This window comes from Capra hircus, chromosome 5, assembly GCF_001704415.2.
Source record: "Capra hircus breed San Clemente chromosome 5, ASM170441v1, whole genome shotgun sequence".
Lineage (NCBI taxonomy): Eukaryota > Metazoa > Chordata > Mammalia > Artiodactyla > Bovidae > Capra > Capra hircus.
The window spans coordinates 77,498,680-77,519,475 of record NC_030812.1 but is presented as its reverse complement, the minus strand read 5'-3'; positions in this window follow the sequence as shown (position 1 = coordinate 77,519,475).

Here is a 20,796-nt window from a genome sequence, read left to right as displayed (position 1 = left end):
GTAACTATATATAATAAGGGATGTCAAACAGACTTATCACAGTGATCATTTCACAAGATATATAAATATTGGACCTGTGAAAGTAATGTTATACTTCAATTTTACCACAAACAGACAAATAATATGCAAAATATTATTTTTAATATAAATTTATATATTTTAATTGGAGGCTAATTTCTTTACAATATTGTATTGGTTTTGCCATACATCAACATGAATCCACCACGGGTGTACACGTGTTCCCCAACCTGAAATCCCCTCCCACCTCCCTCCCCCTACCATCCCTTTGGGTCATCCCAGTGCACCAGCCCCGAGCATCCTATATCATGCATCAAACCTGGATTGGCGGTTCATTTCACATATGATATTACATGTGTTTCAATGCCATTCTCCCAAATCATCCCACCCTCGCCCTCTCCCACAGAGTCCAAAAGACTGTTCTTGTTCTATACATCTGTGTCTCTTTTGCTGTCTCACATACAGGGTTATCATTATCATCTTTCTAAATTCCGTATATATGCGTTAGTATGGTATAATGGCATTTTACTATCTGGCTTAGTTCACTCTGTATAATAGGTTCCAGTTTCATCCATCTCATTAGAACTGATTCAAATGTATTCTTTTTAATGGCGGAGTAATACTCCATTGTGTATATGTACCACAGCTTTCCTATCCATTCGTATTCTGATGGGCATCTAGGTTGCTTCCATGTCCTGGCTATTATAAACAGTGCTGTGATGAACATTGGGGTGCACATGTCTCTTTCAATTCTGGTTTCCTCAGTGTATATGCCCAGAAGTGGGATTGCTGGGTCATAAGGCAGTTCTATTTCCAGTTCTTTAAGGAATCTCCACACTGTTCTCCATAGTTGCTGTACTAGTTTGCATTCCCACCAACAATGTAAGAGGGTTTCCTTTTCTCCACATCCTCTCCAGCATTTATTACTTGTAGACTTTTGGATAGCAGCCATTCTAACTGGGGTGTAATGGTACCTCATTGTGGTTTTGATTTGCATTTCTCAGATAATGAGTGATATTGAGCATCTTTTCATGTGTTTGTTAGCCTTCTATATGTCTTCTCTGGAGAAATGTCTGTTTAGTTATTTGGCACATTTTTTGTTTGGGTCATTTGTTTTCTGGAATTGAGCTGCAGGAGTTGCTTGTATACTTTTGAGATTAATACTTTGTCAGTTGCTTCATTTGCTATTATTTTCTCCCATTCTGAAGGCTGTCTTTTCACCTTGCTTATAGTTTCCTTCGTTATGCATAAGCTTTTAATTTTAATTAGGTCCCATTTGTTTATTTTTGCTTTTATTTCCAATATTCTTGGAGGTGGGTCATAGAGGATCCTGCTGTGGTTTATGTCGGAGAGTGTTTTGCCTATGTTCTCCTCTAGGAGTTTTATAGTTTCTGGTCTTACACTTAGGTCTTTAATCCATTTTGAGTTTATTTTTGTGTATGGTGATAGAAAGTGTTCTAGTTTCATTCTTTTACAAGTGGTTGACCAGTTTTCCCAGCATCACTTGTTAAAAAGATTGTCTTTTCTCCACTGTATATTCTTGCCTCCTTTGTCAAAGATAAGGTGTCCATAGGTGTGTGGATTTATCTCTGGGCTTTCTATTTTGTTCCATTGATCTATATTTCTGTCTCTGTGCCATTACCAAACTGTTTTCATGACTCTGGCTTTGTAGTAGAGCCTGAAGTCAGGCAGGTTGATTCCTCCAGTTCCATTCTTCTTTCTCAAGATTGCTTTGGCTATTTGAGGATTTTGTATTCCCATACAAATTGTTAAATTTTTTGTTCTAGCTCTGTGAAAAATACCGTTCATAGCTTGATAGGGATTGCATTGAATCTGTAGGTTGCTTTGGGTGGTATACTCATTTTCAATATATTGATTCTTCCAATCCATGAACATGGTATATTTCTCCATCTATTAGTGTCCCCTTTGATTTCTTTCACCAGTGATTTACAGTTTTCTATATATAGGTCGTTAGTTTCTTTAGGTAGATATATTCCTAAGTATTTTATTCTTTTCATTGCAATCGTGAATGGTATTGTTTCCCTAATTTCTCTTTTATTTTCTCATTATTAGTGTATAGCAATGCAAGGGATTTCTGTGCATTGATTTTATATCCTGCAACTTTACTATATTCATTGATTAGCTCTAGTAATTTTCTAGTGGAGTCTTTAGGGTTTTCTATGTAGAGGATCATGTCATCTGCAACAGTGAGAGTTTGCTTCTTCTTTTCCAATTTGGATTCCTTTTATTTCTTTTTCTGCTCTGATTGCTGTGGCCAAAACTTCCAGAACTATGTTGAATAGTAGTGGTGAATGTGGGCACCCTTGTCTTGTTCCTGACTTTAGGGGAAATGTTTTCAATTTTCCACCATTGAGGATAATGTTTGCTGTGGGCTTGTCATATATAGCTTTTATTATGTTGAGGTATATTCCTTCTAGTCCTGCTTTCTGGAGAGTTTTTATCATGAATGGATGTTGAATTTTGTCAAAGGCCTTCTCTGCATCTATTGAGATAATCATATGGCTTTTATTTTTCAATTTGTTAATGTGGTGTATTACATTGATTGATTTGAGGGTATTGAAGTATCCTTGCATCCCTGGGATAAGGCCCACTTGGTCATGGTATATGATCTTTATAATGTGTTGTTGGATTCTGATTGCTAGAATTTTGTTAAGGATTTTTGCATCTATGTTCATCAGTGATATTGGCATGTAGTTTTCTTTTTTTGTGGCATCTTTGTCAGGTTTTGGTATTCGAGTGATGGTGACCTCATAGAATGAGTTTGGAAGTTTACCTTCCTCTGCAATTTTCTGGAAGAGTTTGAGTAGGATAGGTGTTAGCTCTTCTCGAAAGTTTTGGTAGCATTCAGCTGTGAAGCCGTCTGGACCTGGGCTTTTGTTTGCTGGAAGATTTCTGATTACAGTTTCAATTTCCATGCTTGTGATGGGTCTGTTAAGATTTTTTATTTCTTCCTGGTTCAGTTTTGGAAAGTTGTACTTTTCTAAGAATTTGTCCATTTCTTTGAAGTTGTCCATTTTATTGTCATATAATTGCTGATAGTAGTCTCTTATGATCCTTTGTATTTCTGTGTTGTCTGTTGTGATCTCTCCATTTTCATTTCTAATTTTATTGGTTTGATTTTTCTCCCTTTGTTTCTTGATGATTCAGGCTAATGCTTTGTCAATATTATTTATCCTCTCAAAGAACCAGCTTTTGGCTTGTTGATTTTTGCTATGGTCTCTTTTTTGTTTCTTTTGCATTTATTTCTGCCCTAATTTTTAAGATTTCTTTCCTTCTGCTAACCCTGGAGTTCTTCATTTCTTCCTTTTCTAGTTGCTTTAGGTGTAGAGTTAGGTTATTTATTTGACTTTTTTCTTGTTTCTTAAGGATGCCTGTACTGCTATGAACCATCCCCTTAGCCTTGCTTTTACAGTGTCCCACAGGTTTTGGGTTGTTGTGTTTTCATTTTCATTCATTTCTATGCATATTTTTATTTCTTTTTTGATTTCTTCTGTGATTTGTTGGTTATTCAGAAGCGTGTGGTTCAGCCTCCATATGTTGGAATTTTTAATAGTTTTTCTCCTGTAATTGAGATCTAATCTTACTGTATTGTTGTCAGAAAAGATGCCTGGAATGATTTCAAGTTTTTTTAATTTACCAAGGCTAGATTTATGGCCCAGGATGTGATCTATCCTGGAGAAGGTTCCATGTGCACTTGAGAAAAAGGTGAAATTCATTGTTTTGGGGTGAAATGTCCTATAGATATCAATTCGGTCTAACTGGCCTATTGTATCATTTAAAGTTTGTGTTTCCTTGTTAACTTTCTGTTTAGTTGATCTATCCATAGGTGTGAGTGGGATATTAAAGTCTCCCACTATTATTGTGTTATTGTTAATTTCCCCTTTCATACTTGTTAGCATTTGTCTTACATATTGTGGTGCTCCTATGTTGGGTGCATATATATTTTTAATTGTTATATATTCTTCTTGGATTGATCCTTTGATCATAATGTAGTGTCCTTCTTTGTCTCTTTTCACAGCCTTTGTTTTAAAGTCTATCTTATCTTATATGAGTATTGCTACTTCTGCTTTCTTTTGGTCTCTATTTGCTTGGAATATATTTTCCAGCCCTTCACTTTCAGTCAGTATGTGTCCCTTGTCTTGAGGTGGGCCTCTTGTAGACAACATATATAGGGGTCTTGTTTTTGTATCCATTCAGCCAGTCTTTGTCTTTTGGTTGGGGCATTCAACCCATTTACTTTTCAGGTAATTATTGATAAGTATGATCCCGTTGCCAATTACTTTATTGTTTTGGGTTCAAGTTTATACACCCTTTTTGTGTTTCCTGTCTCAAGAAGATCCTTTAGCATTAGTTGGAGAGCTGGATTGGTGGTGCTGAATTCTCTCAGCTTTTGCTTGTCTGTAAAGCTTTTGATTTCTCCTTCATATTTGAATGAGATCCTTGCTGGGGACAGTAATCTGGGCTGTAGGTTATTTTCTTTCATCACTTCAAGTATGTCTTGCCATTCCCTCCTGGCCTGAAAAGTTTCTATTTGAAAGATCAGCTGTTATCCTTAGGGAATCCCCTTGTGTGTTATTTGTTGTTTTTCCCTTGCTGCTTTTAATATTTGTTCTTTGTGTTTGATCTTTGTTAATTTGATTAATATGTGACTGGGGGTGGGGGTTGTTTTGCCTTGGGTTTATCCTGTTTGAGACTCTCTGGGTTTCTTGGACTTGGGTGATTATTTTCTTCCCCATAGTAGGGTAGTTTTCAACTATTATCTCCTCAAGTATTTTCTCATGGTCTTTCTTTTTGTCTTCTTCTTCTGGGACTCCTATGATTCGAATGTTGGGGTGTTTAACATTGTACTGGAGGTCTCTGAGATTGTCCTCATTTCATTTAATTTGTTTTTCTTTTTTCCTCTCTGATTCATTTATGTCTACCATTCTATCTTCTACTTCACTAATCCTATCTTCTGCCTCCATAATTCTATTATTTGTTCCCTCCAGAGTGTTTTTTATCTCATTTATTGCATTATTCATTATATATTGACTCTTTTTTATTTCTTCTAGGTCCTTGTTAAACCTGTCTTGCATCTTCTCAATCCTTGTCTCCAGGCTATTTATGTGATTCTATTTTTATTTCAAGATTTTGGAAGATTTTCACTATCACTATTCAGAATTCTTTATCAGGCAGATTCCCTATCTCTTTCTCTTTTGTTTGGTTTGGTGGGCATTTATCCTGTTCCTTTACCTGCTGGTTTTTCCTCTGTCTCTTCATCTTATTTATATTGCTGTGTTTGGGGTGGCCTTTCTGTATTCTGGCAGTTTGTGGAGTTCTCTTTATTGTGGAGTTTCCTCACACTGGGTGGGGTTGTACAGGTGGCTTGTCAAGGTTTCTTGGTTAGGGAAGCTTATGTCAGTGTTCTGGTGGGTGGAGCTGGATTTCTTCTCTCTGGAGTGCAATGAAGTGTCCAGTAATGAGTTATGAGATGTCAATGGGTTTGGAGTGACTTTAGGCAGCCTGTATATTGAAGTTCCTGTGTTGCTGGAGAATTTGGTGGTATGTCTTGCTCTGGAACTTGTTGGCTCTTGGGTGTTGCTTGGTTTCATTGTAGGTATGGAGGCATTTGATGAGCTCCTATCAATTAATGTTCCCTGGATTCAGGAGGTCTCTGGTGTTCTCAGGATTTGGGCTTAAGCCTCCTGCTTCTGGTTTTCAATCTTATTTTTACAGTAGCCTCAAGACCTCTCCATCTATACAGCACAGTTGATAAAACATCTAGGTTAAAGATGAAAATTTCTCCACAGTGAGGGACACCCAGAGAGTTTCACAGAATTACATGGAGAAGAGAAGAGGGAGGAGGGAGATAGAGGTGACCTGAATGAGATGAGGTGGAATCAAAAGAGGAGAGAGCAAGCTAGCCAGTAATCACATTCTTATGTGCGCTCCACAGTCTGGACCGCTCAGGGATGTTCACGGAGTTATACAGAGAAGAGAACAGGGAAGAAGGAGCCAGAGGTGGCCAGGAGGATAAAGGGGGGAATGAAAAGGAGAAAGACAGATCCAGCCAGTAATCAGTTCCCTAAGTGTTCTCCACCGTCTGGAACTCACAAAGAGAGTCACAGAGTTGGGTAGAGAAGAGAAGGGGGAGGAAGAAGATAGAGGCAACCTGGTGGAGGAAAAGGAGAGTCCAAAGGAGGAGAGAGCAGGCAAGCCAGTAATCTCACTCCCAAGTAAAAGTGAGTGCTGAAGATTGGGTTCTTAAAGGTACGAAATTGATAACAAACACCAAAAAGCAAAGATTAAAAATCTAGAGTAGAGGTTGGATTTTCAAAAATACAATATTAAAGAAAAGAAAAAAACAGTTGCAAAAAATTTATATATATATATATATGTTTGCTTTAAAAAATAGGGTCTCTCTTTTTTTGCAAAGTAATAGTAAGTTATAAAAATGAAAATTAAAGGAGTAATAGATGACTAAAAATTTCTTTTAATTAAAAAAAAAATAATGACAGTAAAAATAGTAAAAACATATCTAGGACTTTCTCTGGTCTTGTGGGCAGTATGGGATCAGTTCATTTTCAGATAGTTCCTTGATTTGGCTTATATTTCTCAAGATCTATAGGTCTCTTCCTGTGTAGTCGGTACTAACTACAGGGTTTTAATCTATTGCACCTGTCACTTCCAATGAGGTTTCCTCTGTTTTCGCTTCTGTGTGCGGGTCTCTTCAGTGTCTAGTTTCCACCCTGACACAAGGGGGTGGTGGTGGACACTTTTTTAGGTTACTTGTTCAGTCGTGCTGTGAGGAGGGTGGGACGCTGCAAACAAATAACACTGGCATGTGCTCGCAGTGTCTCAGCCACACTGGGTTTGCCTCCACTCACGGCGTGTGTGCCCTCCCTGTCCACACTACTCAGGCTCCAGGTTGCTCTGCCGGGAACCGACCGAGGCTGGCCCTGGGTTGTATGCACTTCCCAGGTCTAAGACGCTCAGGTTCAGCTATTCAGGTAGTCCTCAGAGGCGCAGACTCGGTTGGGCATGCATTTTGTGCCCTTCCCAGGTCCTAGCAGCTCAGGTGATCAGGTGTTTGGCGAGTGTGGTCGCTGCAACTTATCGCCTCCCCCATGCTCGGTTTTCTGAGTGTACAACCAGCGCACCTTCTCAGGCAGATGCTGACCATCCAGAATCCCAAGAAATCTTAGTTAGCAGCAAAGCCTGTTTGCAGTTTGGTAGATAATGCCTCTCTGGGGCCACGATTGCCCCCTTCTGGCTCTGGCTGCCTGTCACCAGAGCGGGATGGTCTGCAGCCGGCTAGCTCCGCTCAGCACTTTGTTCTGTGAACAGGCCTGACAGTGTCTTCAGTTCAGTTCAGTTCAGTTGCTCAGTCGTGTCCAGCTCTTTGAGACCCCATGAATCGCAGCACGCCAGGCCTCTCTGTCCATCACCAACTCTCGAAGTTGACTCAAACTCACGTCCATCGAGTTGGTGATGCCATCCAGCCATCTCATCCTCCGTTGTCCCCTTTTCCTCCTGCCCCCAATCCCTCCCAGCATCAAAGTCTTTTCCAATGAGTCAACTCTTCGCATGAGGTGGCCAAAGTACTGGAGTTTCAGCTTTAGCATCATTCCTTCCAAAGAACACCCAGGGCTGATCTCCTTCAGAATGGACTGGTTGGATTTCCTTGCAGTCCAAGGGACTCTCAAAAGTCTTCTCAAAAGGGTCAATTCTTCTGCGCTCAGCTTTATTTACAGTCCATCTCTCACATCCATACATGACCACTGGAAAAACCATAGCCTTGACTAGACAGACCTTAGTTGGCAAAGTAATGTCTGTGCTTTTGAATATGCTGTCTTGGTTGGTCATAACTTTCCTTCCAAAAAGTAAATGTCTTTTAATTTCACGGCTGTAGTCACCATCTGCAGTGATTTTGGAGCCCCAAAAAATAAAGTCTGACACTGTTTCCACTGTTTCCCCATCTATTTGCCATGAAGTCATGGGACTGGATGCCATGATCTTCATTTTCTGAATGTTGAGCTTTAAGCCAACTTTTTCACTCACCTCTTTCACTTTCATCAAGAGGTTTTTTAGTTCTTCACTTTCTGCCATAAGGGTGGTGTCATCTGCATATCTGAGTTTATTGATATTTCCTCCAGCAATCTTGATTCCAACTTATGCTTCTTCCAGCCCAGTGTTTCTCATGATGTACTCTGCATATAAGTTAAATAAGCAGGGTGACAGTATACAGCCTTGACATACTCTTTTTCCTATTTGGAACCAGTCCTAGGTTAGGGCTTTTCAACTAGTTCTTGTCAATCCTTTGTTCTGTGAGCTGGCCTGGCGGTGTTTTAGGTTAGGGCTTTTCGTGTGGTAGCTATACCATAGTCTGGTTAGCTAGCCCTCAGATTGCCCTTGGGGCATTCAGGCCTGCTCCTTACTCTAAGCAATGCAGCCCGTGCCTCCCTGTCCAGCCCCCGCTTGCTAGTGTGGGGTGCGGGCATCTGCACTGCTCCACTGGGGGAGTTACCATTGGGCACGTAATCTGTGGGTTTTAATTATTTGTTTATTTTTCCTCCCAGTTATGTTGCCCTCTGTGGTTCCAAGGTTCACCACAGACTCAGCAGCGAGAGTGTTTCCTGGTGTTTGGAAACTTCTCTTTTTCAAGACTCCCTTCCTGGGATGGAGCTCCGTTCCTACCTCTTTTGTCTCTCTTTTTGTCTTTTATATTTTTTTCCTACCTCCTTTTGAAGACAATGGCCTCTTTTCTGGGTGCCTGATGTCCTCTGCCTGCATTCAGAAGTTGTTTTGTGGAATTTACTCAGCATTTAAATATGCTTTTGATGAATTTGTGGGGGAGAAAGTGGTCTCCCCGTCCTATTCCTCTGCCATCTTAGGACCGCCTCCACAAAATATTCTAAGTGACATCCTAGCTAATGACTGGTAAGAACATGTGGTTAATGAAGCCAAAGCTGGAATTAATTCCATGATGGGGATTAGCAACTTTAACAATGGCAGTAGAGGAAAGACTGCACAGAGGGCAGAATCCACCCATCCTCTTTGATAGGAACATCCCCTATTCATAGCTCAGTAGAGAGAGAGATCCTTCTCTACACAAAGGGAGACATTATGACTGTTTTACTTTAACCTTTTTCTTCACATAATCTCAAAGGCCATGTTGGTATAAGACTCAGTCCATGGACAGTCCTCCCTAATTCTAAATTTAGACCTTTCAGAAATGTACCTTTACAAAAAGTTAATGTGATGCTCTATGTTACAGGTGGTATCCATGGAGGTGACACTGCCCACCTGGGGAGCACCGTGTCACCACAATAGTGGGTGAAGAGGCCCTGTAAGTTCACAGGAAGCTGCAGCTCTTCCACTCCCCACAGGGAACTCCGTTTCCACTGGTGAGTAAAGACCACCAAAGAAGGAACAAAAGGAAAAAGGGAACTGGAACTGGGGAGGTGAGTATGACATGTAACATCAGCAGATTTTTTTAATCCTCAAAACGAAACCAGAATATCTGCAGCATATCTATTTTATAAATATTAGTATGCCACTCATATCAGATCCATTGCCAAGTCACAAAAAATGTTTTATCTCATGAAAAATCTCTTTAAATAAGCTCTTCCTTCTCATTCAGTTCAGTTCAGTCGTTCAGTCATGTCCGACTCTGTGACCCCATGGACTGAAACACGCCAGTCCTCCCTGTCCATCACCAACTCCCAGAGTTTTCTCAACTCATGTCCATTGAGTCGGTAATGCCATCCAACCATCTCATCCTCTGTCATCCCCTTCTCCTCCTGCCCTCAATCTTTCCCAGCATCAGGGTCTCTTCAAATGAGTCAGTTCTTCGCATCAGGTGGCCAAAGTATTGGAGTTTCAGCTTCAACATCAGTCCTTCCAATGAACACCCGAGACTGATCTCCTTTAGGATGGACTGGTTGGATCTCCTTGCAGTCCAAGGGATTCTCAAGAATCTTCCCCAACACCACAGTTCAAAATATCAATTCTTCTGCACTCAGCTTTCTTTATAGTCCAACTCTCACATCCATACATGACCACCTGAGAAGGAAATGGCAACCCGCTCCAGTATTCTTGCCTGGAAAATCCCATGGATGGAGGAGCTACAGTCCATGGGGTTGCAAAGAGTCAGACACGACTGAGGGACTTCACTTTCAAAATAACTGTGATATTAATCATTTAAATTTGTGTATGTGAAGAGAATGGTTTCCACAACCCTGTAGTGTTAAAGATGCATTCCTTTAACACTGTTTATTTAGATGATAAAGCAGCCATGGAACAAAACCAGATGAAACACATGCCAGGATGAGCATGAATAGATAGAAGAAATGTGCATGTGGGCTGGGATTTCCCTTTTGTGTTTTTTTCTTTCTTCCCTTTTAAATGGTTAAAAACCTGTATCTTCATTGAATTCTTTGAATACTAAAAACATGCATATTAAAAGTAAAATTATTGTTTTGGGTTCGGGTTTATACACCCTTTTCGTGTTTCCTGTCTAGAGAATATCCTTTAGAATTTGTTGGAGAGCTGGTTTGGTGGAAAGATGGCAATGACGACCCTGTATGCAAGACAGGAAAAAAGACACAGCTGTGTATAACGGACTTTTGGACTCAGAGGGAGAGGGAGAGGGAGAGGGTGGGATGATTTGGGAGAATGGCATTCTAACATGTATACTATCATGTAAGAATTGAATCGCCAGTCTATGTCTGACGCAGGATACAGCATGCTTGGGGCTGGTGCATGGGGATGACCCAGAGAGATGTTATGGGGAGGGAGGTGGGAGGGGGTTCATGTTTGGGAACACATGTAAGAATTAAAGATTTTAAAATTTAAAAAATAAAAAACGAAAAAAAAATTAAAAAAAATAAAAGTAAAATTAACAGTTTACATTCTGCTTTATGTATCTGAATGCTGAATACCACAAATCCCTTATTCTTTTTTTAAAAATGTATTAATGAAGCACCATGACTCTACTGATCATGACTAGAATCACATGTATCAGGAAGTATTACACAGCAGTTACAAAGTAATTCATGCGAACTCAATAGAAGCCTACTGGCTGATTTTTACCATAGTTTTACTCTAATGTCAAGACTAAAGAGTTACTTTAAAATATTGTTTTCCTGTATCTATCTCTTTTCTCCTTGCTGACATTTTACTGGTAAATAATCTTGCTTTTTCTACCCCCATCCTTTTTTTTTTTTTTAAGACAAAATCTACCCTTGATGAATTTTGCTGCAAAAAAGGTTTGCAAATTATTTAGGATCTTTCTAACAAAAGCGAAAATTTACCATCTTTTCTCCATTTTTCTCACCCTAACTCTATACTCAACACCTGTCCACTCCCAACTCTTCCCCTTCTCCCCAAATGCCCCCCCCATTATATGGTGGTATATTTTTGTTGGGGCTACCTCAGCAGGGAGGTCTGAGGATCCACCTGCCCCTCCACCAGCACACCTTTCCACAAGGAAAATAGAACAAGGAAGACTGGGCACTTTCCCTGGCTTAGCTTCCTGCTTGTACTGACACAGCAAATGTTTTAGGTTTGTTCCTTTCATGTGGGCATGCCATCTCAGTCAGCTACTCCCGCACCTGGGAACCCAGCTCCCTCCAGCTCAGTTGAGCTCTTGAGAATTAGACAGAGGGAACCAGAGGAATATAGACAGAGGGTGGAGGAGGAAGCACCAGGAATGAGCTCCCCACATAGACAGCAGTTGCACAGGCAGAATCTGTCTTATAGGACAGTGCCAGTGCCTCCAGAAGAGAAAACAGGAATGGAGGCCTTGCTTGCACACCAGCAAGGACACAGCCAACAAAACTTCCCTCTAACTCTGAAGTCAGAGTGGCACATTCAAGGACATATGTTGTTAACCCTGGTGCTGAGAGACTTGCACTTCTGTGGCAGAAAACATACAGAGCAACTAGGACAGTAAAGCAGAGGGAGGCAACAGTGTTTTATCCATTTCTGCTTGGTTTCACATAAGGTTCTACTCATACATTTTTCTACACTTGCAATCTGAAGATCTAATTCCATCTCTCAGCCTTTAATTTCCAAAAATACAAGAGCTTGGATGCTATGAAAGCAGAGCACTTATTCTTGAAGGAGTGAGATATTTTGAAGTGGTCAAGTCTTCCAGAGGTAAGCCAACTGAGGAATGCTAGCAAGAGAAGGCTCACTGGAGTCTCAAGAGACATGCAGTATTTAGGATATTCATGTACTGAAAAACAAATGGTCATTCTTTATCTGAAATTCAAATATAACAAGGTATCTGCTTTTCATTTGTTTGTTGTATATCTGGCAATTCTCCTTCATCTGGGAACACTTACTGACATATATGTCAGTTTTGATCCATACCATAGATTGACTAGATGGAGAATAGTCAAGTCAGTATTCACATTCCTATTGGAAATCTGGCTCCAGGGATGATATGAAAGTAAGTTACATCCTGGAGGACTTGGTATCCGGAGAACTTGCCCAACACCTTGCACATGGTAATCATTCCCGAAATCCTTGTAGATGGTTGAGGAAGTGAACAATACTGTGGGGCTTTCATCTGATTGCTACAGAAGGTCATGTAGGAAGCATAGATACAGACCACAGTGGTTTCAAATTGTCTTTAGGGAACAGGATGATGCTGGTAGTAAAGTTTTTATTGGAAAAAAAGATAATCTGAAGAGAGACAGAAATTCCATTTTGAGGGAAATAAATCTGATTGAACCAAACCAAAAACCATTATTAGTTTGGTGTGTGTTTTCCCACTGTAATTTGATGGATTAGAAGCTTCAGTTGCTGGCCCATTGTCTTTTTGTTTTTTGTTTTTAGTTTTTGGGTTTTTTTGGTTGAAATTTGCCACTTCTTCATAGGTGGTATTTAAATGGAAGGTTTTTGAATTAAGGCTGAAAGTGCTGATCTGCGTATTTATCAGGTATGAGGCCTGCATCAGATTTAGAGCTGAGGACATCAACTGAATTGGTTTCAGGCCCTGAAACATTGCACTGCTATTCATTAGTCTTTTTGAAAATATGTTGAACTCCAGTAAATTTGACTATCCATTTATAGAGAAACAGGTGTTGTGGGCAACGCTGTATGGACAGAGATTCGTTAGAGTCTCCCCATAAGAAGCCTGTAGAGAAAGATACCACTCATTCCTGCCCCTCTAGGAGATCACTCCAGCAACACTCCTGACAGCAGCATTGTAACCAGGCAGGACCCTGTGGGACCTCCCTAGAACAGGACCCCTTCCCCATGTCTTCAACCTGCCTTTTGTCTGTAGAAAAACTCTAGTCAAAGAATAAATTTAATCAGAGAAGTAAGAAAATGCAGAAAGGAAAACAATCAAGCAAGACAAAATAATGATTGTTTAGCCATTAAACAAAGTCAAGGACCTTTGGTTCCTCCTTAAGTGCTATAGATAATATTCTGAGCCATGCCCTTTGAGCTGTTTTACAGATACTGAAACACTCACCAGTGGAAGAAGTTAACTGTACACTGCCCATGAGCATGTTGACCCCAGACTGGTTGGAACCAGGTTGATGATGCTGGCTCCCAATTACCTCACCACCAACTGATCAGAAGAATATCCACAAGCTGATCACACACCCCACAACCTTTCTTCCTCACCCTGTCTTTAAAGACTTTCCCCAGCGATCCAAAAATCTACAAGCAATAAATGCTGGAGAGGGTGTGGAGAAAAGGGAACCCTCCTACACTGTTGGTGGGAATGCAAACTAGTACAGCCACTAAGGAGAACAGTGTGGAGATTCCTTAAAAAATTGCAAATAGAACTACCTCATGACCCAGCAATCCCACTGCTGGGCATACACACCGAGGAAACCAGAATTGAAAGAGACACATGTACCCCAATGTTCATCGCAGCACTGTTTATAATAGCCAGGACATGGAAACAACCTAGATGTCCATCAGCAGATGAATGGATAAGAAAGCTGTGGTACATATACACAATGGAGCATTACTCAGCCGTTAAAAAGAATTCATTTGAATCAGTTCTGATGAGATGGATGAAACTGGAGCCGATTATACAGAGTGAAGTAAGCCAGAAAGAAAAACACCAATACAGTATACTAACACATATATATGGAATTTAGGAAGATGGCAATGACGACCCTGTATGCAAGACAGCAAAAAAGACATAGATATGTATAACCGACTTTTGGACTCAGAGGGAGAGGGCGAGGGTGGGATGATTTGGGAGAATGGCATTCTAACTTGTATACTATCATGTAAGAATCGAATCGCCAGTCTATGTCTGACACAGGATACAGCATGCTTGGGGCTGGTGCATGGGGATGACCCAGAGAGATGTTATGGGGAGAGAGGTGGGAGGGGGGTTCATGTTTGGGAACGCATGTAAGAATTAAAGATTTTTTAATTTAAATAAATAAATAAATAAATAAAGACTTTCCCCAAAAGCCTTCAGGGAGTCCAGGTCTTTTAAGCACTAGCTGCCCTGGATTCCTTGCCTGGTGCCCTGCAATAAACACTTCACTTTGCTTCACCGCAATTGGTGTCAGTAGTTTGGCTTTATGCACTGATGAATGGGCCCAAGTTTTATCTGGTAACAGCGCCAACACTTCTCTTCTAGGCTGTCCCATCACCATACAAACATGCTGCTATTTCTTCCATCTTAAATTTAAAACAAAACTTCCTTTAGACCATACTTTTCCTTCTCTACTTCTTTTCACCGTAACTCCTAACAAGATTTTCTAAACTCATTGTCTCCAGCGCCTCATCTCCCATTCTCTCTCAGATCTGCTCTAATCATAGTTTCTACCCACCCATCCCCAAGTTCCTGACACTGATTTCTTGTTAAGTTCACTGATAGCTCCTTGTTGCTAAATTCAGTGTCCATTCTCAGCCCACAAAGTATCAATAACAGAGTTAATAGCAGTATTTGAAACCATTCATTGCTACCCCTGCTTGAAGCACTTTCTTAACTTTCAAAAATTTTCCCAGGTGGCTTAAAGCTCAACATTCAGAAAACTAAGATCATGGCATCTGGTCCCATCACTTCATGGGAATCAGATGGGGAAACAGTGGAAACAGTGTCAAGCTTTGTATTTGGGGGCTCTAAAATCACTGCAGATGGTGATTGCAGCCATGAAATTAAAAGACGCTTCCCTGGTGGCTCAGACGGTAAAGCGTCTGCCTGCAATGTGGGAGACTCGGGTTCGATTACTGGGTTGGAAAGATCCCCTGGAGAAGGAAATGGCAATCCACTCCAGCACTCTTGCCTGGAAAATCCCATGGACGGAGGAGCCTGATAGGCTACAGTCCATGGGGTCTCAAAGAGTCAGACATGACTGAGCGACTTCACTTTCACTTTCACTTTGCTCCTTGGAAGGAAAGTTATGACCAACCTAGACAGCATATTCAAAAGCAGAGACATTACTTTGCCAACAAAGGTCCGTCTAGTCAAGGCTATGGTTTTTCCATAGTCAAGGCTATGGTTTTTCCAGTAGTCATGTATGGATGTGAGAGTTGGACTGTAAAGAAAGCTGTGTGCAGAATTGATGGTTTTGAAGTGTAGTGTTGAAGAACACTCTTGAGTGTCCCTTGGACTGCAAGGAGATCCAATCAGTCCACTCAAGGAGATCAGCCCTGGATGTTCTTTTGAAGGAATGATGCTAAAGCTGAGACTCCAGTACTTTTGCCACCTCATGCGAAGAGTTGACTCATTGGAAAAGACTGATGCTGGGAGGGGTTGGGGTCAAGAGGAGACAGGACAACAAAGGATGAGAAGGCTGGATGGCATCACCAACTTCATGGACTTGAGTTTGAGTGAACTCCAGGAGTTGGTGATGGACAGGGAGACCTGGTATGCTGCAGTTTATGGGGTCGCAAAGTCGGACACGACTGAGCAACTGAACTGAACTGAACAGTATACCTACCAATGCAGGAGACACAAGAGACACGGGTTCCATCCCTGGGTCAGGAAGATCCCCTGGAGAAGGAAATGGCAACCTGCTCCAGTGTTCTTGCCTGGAAAATCCCCTGGACAAAGAAGCCTGGCAGGCTGCAGTACATGGGGTCACAAAGACTCAGCACCCACACACACAACATAACTTTCAAACCCACATAGTCTTTGGGCTTTCCTTCTTATTCCTCAGATTTTGGCTTCAACAACACTGCACAACAATCTCAAAATCTCAATAGCATGAAAAAAACACTGTTTTATTTCTCAGTTACAGTTCTGAAGGTGGGCTGTGGCTTAGTTGTTCTAGGTTGGGCTCAGCCGGGCCAGACTTCTGGTTCAGCTCTATAGAACTTTTTAAAGGGATCTTTTATTGAGTGTAATGTTTTTGAAATTTAACCATGTTGTTGCCTGTATAAGTAATTCTGAACTGATCATTTTAAAAACCACATATCATATCTCTATTTAATGGATCTAAAAACAATGACATCCTGACAGCAATGAATACAAACAGTACTCAGACTTGATTTCCAAGTACCATCCCCACTGAAGGGAACCAAAGCTCATGGGAAACACAGCTGATTCCAAGATTGATCCAAGTAAAAGGAAACTGATTCTTTTTTTTTTTTTTTAATTCGGGATGTTTTGTTTTTTATTTATTTTGTTTTATTTTACTTTACAATACTGTATTGGTTTTGCCATACATCAACATGAATCCGCCACAGATGTACACGTGTTCCCAATCCTGAACCCGCCTCCCACCTTTCTCCCCATACCACCTCTCTGGGTCATCCCAATGCACCAGCCCCAAGCATCCTGTATCCTGCATCGAACCTAGACTGGTAATTCATTTCTTATGTGATATTATACATGTTTCAATGCCATTCTCCCAAATCATCCCACCCTCGCCCTCTCGCACAGAGTTCAAAAGACTGTTCTATACATCTGTGTCTCTTTTGCTGTCTCACATACAGGGTTATTGTTTCCATGTTTTTAAATTCCATATATATGTGTTAGTATACTGTATTGGTGTTTTTCTTTCTGGCTTACTTCACTCTGTATAATCAGCTCCAGTTTCATCCACCTCATTAGAACTGATTCAAATGTATTTTTTTAATGGCTGAGTAATACTCCATTGTGTATATGTACCACAGCTTTCTTATCCATTCATCCGCTGATGGACATCTAGGTTGCTTCCATGTCCTGGCTATTATAAACAGTGCTGCGATGAACATTGGGTTACACGTGGCTCTTTCAATTCTGGTTTCCTCGGTGTGTATGCCCAGCAGTGGGATTGCTGGGTCATAAGGCAGTTCTATTTGCAGTTTTTTAAAGAATCTCCACACTGTTCTCCATAGTGGTTGTACTAGTTTGCATTCCCACCAACAGTGTAAGAGGGTTCCCTTTTCTCCACATCCTCTCCAGCATTTATTGCTTGTGGACTTTTGGATCGCTGCCATTCTGACTGGTGTGAAATGGTACCTCATTGTGGTCTTGATTTGCATTTCTCTGATAATGAGTGATGTTGAGCATCTTTTCATGTGTTTGTTAGCCATCTTTATGTCTTCTTTGGAGAAATGTCTATTTAGTTCTTTGGCCCATTTTTTGATTGGGTTGTTTATTTTTCTGGAATTGAGCTGCAGGGGTCGCTTGTATATTTTTGAGATTAGTTGTTAGTCAGTTCCTTCATTTGCTATTATTTTCTCCCATTCCAAGGTTGTCTTTTCACCTTGCTTATAGTTTCCTTTGTTATGCAGATGCTTTTAATTTTAATTAGATCCCATTTGTTTATTTTTTATTTTATTTCCAATATTCAGGGAGGTGGGTCATACAGGATCCTGCTGTGATGTATGGTGGAGAGTGTTTTGCCTATGTTCTCCTCTAGGAGTGTTATAGTTTCTGGTCTTACACTTAGGTCTTTAATCCATTTTGAGTTTATTTTTGTATATGGTGTTAGAAAGTATTCTAGTTTCATTCTTTTACAAGTGGTTGACCAGTTTTCCCAGCACCACTTGTTAAAGAGATTTTTTTAATCCATTGTATATTCTTTCCTCCTTTGCAGAAGATAAGGTGTCCATAGGTGTGTGGATTTATCTCTGGGCTTTCTATTTTGTTCCATTGATCTGTATTTCCGTCTTGATGACTGTGGCTTTGTAGTAGAGCCTGAAGTCAGGCAGGTTGATTCCTCCAGTTCCAATCTTCTTTCTCAAGATTGCTTTGGCTATTCGAGGTTTTTTGTATTTCCATACAAATCTGGAAATTATTTGTTCTAGCTCTGTGAAAAATACCATTAGTAGCTTGATAGGGATTGCATTGAATCTATACATTGCTTTGGGTAGTATACTCATTCTCAATATATTGATTCTTCCGATCCATGAACATGGTATATTTCTCCATCTATTAGTGTCCCCTTTGATTTCTTTCACCGGTGATTTACAGTTTTCTATATATAGGTCGTTAGTTTATTTAGGTAGATATATTCCTAAGTATTTTATTCTTTTCATTGCAATCATGAATGGTATTGTTTCCTTAATTTCTCTTCCTACTTTCTCATTATTAGTGTATAGCAATGCAAGGGATTTCTGTACGTTGATTTTATATCCTGCAACTTTACTATATTCATTGATTAGCTCTAGTAATTTTCTAGTGGAGTCTTTAGGGTTTTCTATGTAGAGGATCATGTCATCTGCAAATAGTAAGAGTTTTGCTTCTTCTTTTCCAATTTGGATTCCTTTTATTTCTTTTTCTGCTCTGATTGCTGTGGCAAAAACTTCCAGAACTATGTTGAATAGTAGCAGTGAAAGTGGGCACCCTTGTCTTGTTCCTGACTTTAGGGGAAATGCTTTCAGTTTTTCACCATTGGGGATAATGTTTGCTGTGGGTTTGTCATATATAGCTTTTATTATGTTGAGGTATATTCCTTCTAGTCCTGCTTTCTGGAGAGTTTTTATCATGAATGGATGTTGAATTTTGTCAAAGGCTTTCTCTGCATCTATTGAGATAATCATATGACTTTTATTTTCCAATTTGTTAATGTGGTGTATTATATTGATTGATTTGCGGATATTGAAGAATCCTTGCATCCCTGGGATAAGGCCCACTTGGTCATGGTGTATGATCTTTTTAATGTGTTGTTGGATTCTGATGGCTAGAATTTTGTTAAGGATTTTTGCATCTATGTTCATCAGTGATATTGGCCTGTAGTTTTCTTTTTTTGTGGCATCTTTGTCAGGTTTTGGTATTAGGGTGATGGTGGCCTCATAGAATGTGTTTGGAAGTTTACCTTCCTCTGCAATTTTCTGGAAGAGTTTGAGTAGGATAGGTGTTAGCTCTTCTCTAAAGTTTTGGTAGAATTCAGCTGTGAAGCCATCTGGACCTGGGCTTTTGTTTGCTGGAAGATTTCTGATTACAGTTTCAATTTCCGTGCTTGTGATGGGTCTGTTAAGATTTTCTATTTCTTCCCGGTTCAGTTTTGGAAAGTTGTGCTTTTCTAAGAATTTGTCCATTTCTTCCACGTTGTCCATTTTATTGTCATATAATTGCTGATAGTAGTCTCTTATGTTCCTTTGTATTTCTGTGTTGTCTGTTGTGATCTCTCCATTTTCACTTCTAATTTTACTGATTTGATTTTTCTCCCTTTGTTTCTTGATTAGTCTGGCTAATGGTTTGTCAATTTTATTTATCCTCTCAAAGAACCAGCTTTTGGCTTGTTGATTTTTGCTATGGTCTCTTTTGTTCCTTTGCGTTTATTTCTGCCCTAATTTTTAAGATTTCTTTCCTTCTACTAACCCTGGGGTTCTCCATTTCTTCCTTTTCTAGTTGCTTTAGGTGTAGTTAGGTTATTTATTTGACTTTTTTCTTGTTTCTTGAGGATGCCTGTATTGCTATGAACTTTCCCCTTAGCACTGCTTTTATAGTGTCCCACAGATTCTGGTTGTTGTGTTTTCATTTTTATTCATTTCTATGCATATTTTGATTTCTTTTTTGATTTCTTCTGTGATTTGTTGGTTATTCAGAAGCGTGTGGTTCAGCCTCCATATGTTGGAATTTTTAATAGTTTTTCTCCTGTAATTGAGATCTAATCTTACTGCATTGTTGTCAGAAAAGATGCTTGGAATGATTTCAATTTTTTTTAATTTACCAAGGCTAGATTTATGGCCCAGGATGTGATCTATCCTGGAGAAGGTTCCGTGTGCACTTGAGAAAAAGGTGAAATTCATTGTTTTGGGGTGAAATGTCCTATAGATATCAATTCGGTCTAACTGGCCTATTGTATCACTTAAAGTTTGTGTTTCCTTGTTAATTTTCTGTTTAGTTGATCTATCCATAGGTGTGAGTGGGGTTTTAAAGTCTCCCACTATTATTGTGTTATTGTTTATTTCCCCTTTCATACCTGTTAGCATTTGTCTTACATATTGCGATGCTCCTATGTTGGATGCATATATATATATACATATTTAAGGTTTTAACTTCATATTTATTACACACTCACTGTAAGAAACTGCCAACTCCTCAAAACACAAAGTTTAGCAACACAACTTCACTTTCAAGGGCTTCAGATATACCTACTGTATTTTGTGCAAACATGTAGAAGAGAACAGTTAAGAAAAACAGGACACTAGAGGATTTAGGAAGGGTATCAGTATAAGCAAAGGTTCTGAGCTGTGAAAATAACCACCTTGCTGGAAAATCCATCTCACTAGTCCTTAGTCACCATATCTTCAGTCGTGTTTTCATCCTCTGTCTTTTCTATTTTGCCACTTTATACTTTCAGCTCTTTGAACCCCTCTTGCCTCTGGTTCCATCTTTCTACTCAAGATAAC